Genomic DNA, 7,412 nt, shown 5'->3' with positions numbered 1-7,412 from the left:
GTGGTGGTCGTCGCGGTGGCGGACGGAAATGGCGCCGCGGAGGCCGGCGCACTCTCCGGGCGGCGGCGCGAGGAAGGATGGCGGCGGGGCTCGGGCGTGAGGCGGCGGAGACGACTGGGCCGGGAGGGCCTGCTCCGGGCCCCGCGGGCCTGGCGCGGATCGGCGGCGAAGCGGTCCCGCCCGGGACAGGTGGCGCCCGCGGATTGCTCGGCGGTGAGTTGTCCGGCGCGCCCGGACGTGTCCGGCGTGCTGAGGACGAAGGGATCTAGGTTTAGGGTGGTTTGGATCTGGAATTTTTGGAGGAGACCTAGTTTTATAGGTAGGAGGAGCTAGGAGGCTCCAAATTGAGCACGATTTGTGGCGACGCGATCGTGATCGAACGCTCTAGACGATAGGGGAGGTTTTGGTCGGTTTTGGGCCAAATTGGAAGGGTGTTGGGCTGCAACACAAACGAGGCCTTCTCGGTTCCTCGGTTAACCGTTGGAGTATCAAACGAAATCCAAATGGCACGAAACTTGACAGGCGGTATACCAGTAGTAAACCAAGGCCGCATAGCAAGTCTCGGTCCAATCCGGAAATGTTTAACCCCCACACACGAAAAGAGGTAGAAAGGGCCACCGGAGGAGATAGGAGCGCCGGAATGCAAAATGGACAACGGGGAAAAAGCTCGGATGTATGAGACGAACACGTATGCAAATGCAATGCACATGATGACATGATATGAGATGCATGACAAAGACAATAACACACGGAGACAAAAACCCGACAACAGAGAAAATAAAATAACTTAGGCCGGAAACGGCAAGAGTTGGGATAGAAATAAGGTAAATTACACCCGGGGTGTTACATGGCGGCTCAGGATCCGGCTCTCACGGTCCTGGCTTTGGTGGTGGCGGCTCAAACTCCGGTTTCCAGGGCCAAGGCAATCAAGGTGATTTTAATCAATCTGGTCAAGGGAATCAGCAGTAGCAGTCTCGTTATCAGAGTAATCCAAAGTAGTTGAATAGTGGTCAGTATCATGTATTTACCACAAGCTTATGTAAACAGGACCAGAAGTTTCATAAGAGAGCAGTCAACACGGCTGAGCCGGCAATCCCTCGATACTTGCGATGGTCCGAACATGATATTGTATGGAGCCGTGAGGATCACCCGCCGCGGGTTGACAATCCGAGTCACTTGGCTTTGGTGGTGGCACCTCAGGTTGGTGGTTACAAGTTCACTATAGTTCCCATGAATGGAGGCAGCAACATCAATATCCTTTATTATGATACTTTCTGCCGTATGAATTTAAATGATAAGGATCTTAAGCCGTCCTCTACTATTTTTCATGGAGTGGTGCCTGGTAAGTCGACGTATCCAGTGGGTAAGACAGCTTTGAAAGTGGCCTTTGGTGATGATCATGACTACAGAGCTGAGACATTGACTTTCGGGGTGGTCAAGACCCAGAGCCCCTATCATGCCTTATTCGGGCGGCTGGCTTACGTTAAATTTATGGCAAGACCTTGTTATGTTTACCTGCAACTTTAGATGCCGGGTCACAAGGGCACCATCACAGTACATGGGAACAGAAAGATAGCCTTGGAGTGGGAAGAGGGCGATGCTGCTTATGTTGAGTCTGTTTGTGCAACAGAAGAGTTGAAGTTTTACAAGGATAATGTTGACCCAAAAGATATGACACCTTTGAAGAAACCAACCACGAAGCATGACTCTCTATTAAAGTATAAATCAACAGATTACACTAAGTTGGTTGGTTTTGTTCCTGGCGAGTCATCCAAGCAGTTCAGTATCAGTGCTAATCTGGATCCGAAATAGGAAAGCGTGCTCATTGAGTTCATCCGTGAGAATTGGGACATCTTTGCATGGAAGCCTGCAGACATGCCAAGTGCATCGAGGGAACTTGTTGAGCGCACTCTCAATATTGATCCAAAGTTTAAATCGTTCAAGCAATTCCTTCATTGCTTTAATGAAGAGAGGCCTAAGTCCATTGCGAAGAAGTGGCCCAACTCTTGGCAGCTGGGTTCATTGTTGAAGTTTTTCATCCTGAATGGTTGGCTAACCTGGTGCTGGTGCTTAAGAAAAATGGCACTTGGCGCATGTGTGTGGATTACACTGACCCTAATAAAGCCTGCAGCGTTAATCCTTTTTCTCTCCCTCGTATTGATCAGATTATTGATGCTACGGTGGGTTGTGAGCGTTTGAGTTTTCTGGATGCTTATTCCGGGTACCATCAGATCAAGATTGCAGTTAAGGACTAGGAGAAGACAACCTTCATCACTCCCTTTGGAGCCTTCTGCTATGTATCTATGCCATTTGGGCTCAAGAGCGCCCAGGTGACTTACCAGCAGTGTGTTCAAAATTGCCTTCATGATCAGATTGGACGCAACGTTCATGCTTATGTGGATGATATTGTTGTGAAATCCAGGAAGAAGGATACCTTGATAGATGATTTGAAAGAGACCTTTGACAATCTCTGGGTCTAGAAGATGATGCTTAACCTGGCCAAGTGTATTTTTGGTGTGCCAGCAGGCAAGCTCTTGGGTTTTTTTGGTTTCTGAAAGAGGCATTAATGCTAACCTGGAGAAAATCAAGGCTATTACCTCTTTGGCTAAACCGGTGTGTATTAGTGATGTTCAACATTTGACGGGTCGTATTGCGGCCTTAAGCCGGTTCATAAGCCGGTTAGGAGAAAAAGCTATCCCTCTATATCAGATGATGAAGAAAACAGATCACTTTGTCTAGAGTGATGCTGCTGATCAGTCATTCGAGGCATTTAAAAAGCAATTGGCTGAGCCACCAATCCTTGCAGCTCCTATTGATAAGGAGTCATTGTTGTTATATGTGGCTGCTAATCACCGAGCCGTTAGTGTGGTGATTGTGGTGGAACAGAAGGAAGCAAGCAAGGAACATCCGGTTCAGCGGCCGATTTATTATATCACTGAGGTACTCATTGAATCCAAGCAGAGGTATCCGCATTGGTAGAAGCTGGTATATGGTGTGTTCATGGCTAGTCGAAAGCTCAAGCAATATTTCCTTGGTCATCCCATCACTGTGGTTAGTTCTGCTACTTTAGGGTATATTATTCAAAACATAGAGGCCACAGGTCGGGTAGCCAAGTGGGCCATTGAGCTTGGACCCCACGGTTTGAAATATATGCCACACACAGCCATCAAGTCCCAAGCACTTGTGGATTTCATCAATGATTGGACAGAATAGTAGATGCCTGAGGAGAAGCCGGATAGAACATATTGGGCTATTGTCTTTGATGGATCCAGGCAGTTGGAAGGCTCAGGGGCTGGAGTTATTTTGACTTCCCCACGAGGTGATAAGATTTGTTATGTCTTATGGCTGATGTTCCCTTATACTAACAATGCAGCTGAGTATGAAGCCTTGCTCCACGGTCTGCGGATGGCTAAGGAGATGAATCTAAGCCAGGTGAGGTGCTTTGCCGACTCAGATTTGGTGGCTCAGCAAGTTTCAGGAACTTGGGATTCTAAAGACCCACTCATGGCGGCTTACCGCTGAGAGGTTGATGCTATTGCTGGTTATTTCAAAGATTATCAAGTGGGACATGTTTATCGCAGGAAAAATGAGGCGGCTAATTCTTTGAGCTAGCTAGGGTATCAACATAAGCCGATACCACCTAATGTTTTCCTTGATAGTCTGCATAACCCTTCAGTCAAATTACCTACGGAGGAAGATCTTGCTATTCCTAACCCGGAGGCGCAGTTGGTGGCGACTCTTCATGCTACTCCTGATTGGACCATTCCATATTTGGCATATATGACACGAGGCGAGTTACCCGAAGATGAAACTTTGGCCAGGCAGATAACCCGGCGGTCTAAGTCAATGACTATTTTCAATGGAGAGTTGCACCGATGCAGTGTCACAGGGGTATTTCAATGTTGTGTTTCTCCTAAGGAAGGCCATCAGATTCTACGAGAGATTCATGAAGGAGATTGTGGTCATCATGCCGGCTCTAATCTCTCATGGCCAAGGCTTTTCGTCATGGGTTTTGTTGGCTGACGGCTCATGCTGATGCAGAGGATTTGGTCGTAAATGTGATGGTTGTCAAAAAAATTCAAGACGAGCTCATCTGTCGGCTCAAGAATTGGGGATGATTCCAATTAGTTGGGTGTTTGCAGTCTGGGGGCTGGATACGGCTGGACCTTTTAAAATATCCAAGGATAAATAGACCCACCTCTTGGTGGCGGTTGACAAATTTACAAAGTGGGTTGAGGCAGAGCTGGCCAGTAAGTGTGACGCGGTGAGGGCGGTTCAATTCATCAAAAAGGTGATTATCCGTTTTGTCTATCCTCACAGCATTATAACTCATAATGGCACTAATCTATCTAAAGGTGCTATGGAAGAATTCTGTCAACAAGAGCATGTTCGGCTTGATGTATCATCAGTGGCTCACCCCTAGTCCAATGACCAAGCTGAAAGGGCCAATCAAGAAATTTTGAGAGGTATAAAACACCGTCTTATGGTCCCTTTGCAGAGGACGTCGGGTTGTTGGGTTGAGGAGTTACCTTCAGCACTTTGGAGTATCAATACCACACCCAACAGGTCTACGGGTTACACGCCTTTCTTCATGGTTTAGAGAGCAGAGGATGTTCTCCCTAGTGACATTCGTCACGACTCGCCATGTGTGGCGGCTTATGTTAAAGCTAATAATGAGCAAGCACATCAGGATGCTATTGACTTATTGGATGAGGAGCGTGACCTTGCGACGGCTCGTTCCACGATTTACCAGCAAGATCTACGTCGTTATCACAGCTGCCGGGTTAAAACCAGGACCTTTCAAGAAGGATATTTGGTGCTCCAACTCATCCAGGATAAAACTAACATGCCCAAGCTATCCCCACCCTGGGAAGGGCCCTTATTGGTCAGAAAAAATCTGAACAATGGGTCATACTACCTTATTGTTGTTCGAGAGCACAGGGACTCACGCACGTGGAGGAGGACACTGACTGGCCGTGGAATATTGCTCATCTTCGGCCTTGTTGGCCCCCTGGTGCTGAAAGAGATGAAGATGGTCCTCAAGGAACCCCCTGGACCCCCAGAGCCTCCCGAGGCTTACGGCCCGGTGGCTCATGAGGGGCAACCTTCTCGCCGCCCAACATCAGCTACCCCAACTCTCCTTCATGAACAGGACCAGGTCACATTTTCCAAAGTTCATTCAGCTACGAGTGCCCCCAGGGCTGCATCATTCCCAGGCCGCGTGGGTCCGTCCCTGTGGCATGTATGTTTCCTTTTATGACTTTAGCTTACCCTGTTGGGGGCGCCCCTTGGGCTTCATCATCCCCAAGCTACTCGGGCCAGACCCGATGGCATGCATCTTCCCTGCATTTACCTAAGCTAGGTTGCTTTCCATGCTTAATCTATCTATGACTATCACCTGCTTGATTGTCACCCACCACGGGAGACGCACGCCGGCTGTCTTTCTTCAGGACCCTTCACGTTGTCTAACCATTTCGCAGGACCAAGACAGCGAACAAGCACCAACACAAGGCGCAACCCACCATGAGGTAGGGCCTCGTGAGTCCCGCGCCGGCTCACGAGTGTCCAGACACACCTCGTCTAGCCCTGCCATGCAAGCCACGTGTCAGGGCGGGGCTGTACACGCCCCCGGGGCTCTCCGTGGTAGGGAGTCCCCTCTCACGCACCAGAAGCAAATCAGCAATCACCACGGCGACCGGTGCCCTTCCTTGCGCTAGCTTGCAGGAACTTCATGAGGGCCATAGCAGGCGGTACCGTGGACTCTCTCTCTTCTCTCATGCGATTCACTTGTGCGTTAAAAGGGGGGCTCCTGAGCATCGCGCCTCAGGAGCTCTTACTGGCTCTCCAGCCCTCACCCCCTGCCCTTGACCACGGCACGCGACCTGGCATACCAGCGGCGGCTGAGCTCGCTCGAGGGCCGGGACCTGAGGACACAGAGCACCAAGAAGGACATGGAGGGGAGGGGGAGGCGCGCACAGGCCAGACCTAGCCACACGACAGCGACCGACGTACAAGTCCGACACGACTCGAGGAGCCGACCCCGAACAACCAAGATAAGTTCTTGCTCTGGATCCACCAGTCGCCCGCGGCACGAGACCCTCGCTCACTCCCTTCACCGCCCTGCTGTGGTGACGTTTCTCCCTTTCCCATCCTAAGACAGCTACTTGTGCGCTAAAGGGGACCTCTTGAGCATCGCGCCTCAGGAGCTCTTACTAGACCTCGGGCCGCTCACCTCCTGGCCTTGATAATGGCACGTGACCTGGCATACCAGCGACGGCTGCAGCCTGCCTCGGGACAGCGACCTGTCAGCGTAGAGCACCAAGCTGCCGCATGATTGGAAAGCGGAGGCCGAGCCTCGGCAGGATATCCGCACACAAATCCTCATAATGAGGGCTATATTGACAAAAGGCATTACAGATGCTTTACACACCCCCGCGGGGTCTGTTTTTCTTGATTCCTCGCAGGGAACAAAAGGGAAGGAATTTCTAGGGGTTCTATCTATGCGCACCAGGTGTAGCCGATGCCATCATCAACAATGGGCCACACATGAGGCCGGCACCAACCCCATCCAGATCAGCGGTGACGGTGGCTGGACGCTGCGGCCCTGCTCTGGGCTCGGCGGGAGCTTGAGGGCACGTAGCTATTGTCGCTCATGTCCGGAGACTCCAAGAGCTCAGGAGAGTCGCTGTTGTCACTGGAGGAGCTGCAGCCGAGACCGGTGGCGGGCCCCACACCCGCCGCAGCGTCGTCCTGGTGACCTCCTTCAGGGCAGCACTCTAGGCAGCGGCCTTCCTCATCAAAGACCTTGAAGGGCAGCACGGTGCCGCTGTCGTACTCGAAGTGGATCGCGAGGGCGCCCTCCGCATGGCAGACCCGGGGAATCCTACCCCAGCCTCGGGTCATGAAGATCTTCCCAGAGGCAACGGTTCCAATCTCCGCCCCAGTCGCTGGGGCGTCGCAGTCGGCATGCTGCATCCAAAGTTCACGAAGGTCCCTCGGTGACATCTCGGCGGTGAAGAACGGCGGGAGGCATATCCAGGTGCTCAGCGGCATCACCGCCCACAGAACGAATTCGTGCAAAGAGTTCGCAGCGTGGACCCCTGGGGCGATGGCGTGCGCCTCCGTGGCACGGCGACCCCGGCCCTGACGCGGGCGGCGCCGCTCGCCGCTCCTCCCTCCGGTATCGTCGGTGTGAGCGTACAAGGGCAACGGCTACCTAGGAGGCGTCCTCTCATACCAAGGCCGCGACACCACCGGCCTCACGACCACCTCACGACGATGAGACCTCCTTTTCTTCAGCGATAGCAGCTCGCACACGTTGAGTGGAGCCTTGCCCTTCTCTGCGGCTGAGTTCCTCCGGATCGGCGCCATGTCTGCACAAGCAAGGAGTGGAGCAAGGAAGAAGAAGAAGC

The sequence above is a fragment of the Triticum dicoccoides genome, chromosome 2A, assembly GCF_002162155.2.
Source record: "Triticum dicoccoides isolate Atlit2015 ecotype Zavitan chromosome 2A, WEW_v2.0, whole genome shotgun sequence".
NCBI classification, from domain to species: Eukaryota; Viridiplantae; Streptophyta; class Magnoliopsida; order Poales; family Poaceae; genus Triticum; species Triticum dicoccoides.
The sequence above is the reverse complement of the archived record's forward strand: the minus strand, read 5'-3'. Positions refer to the sequence as shown.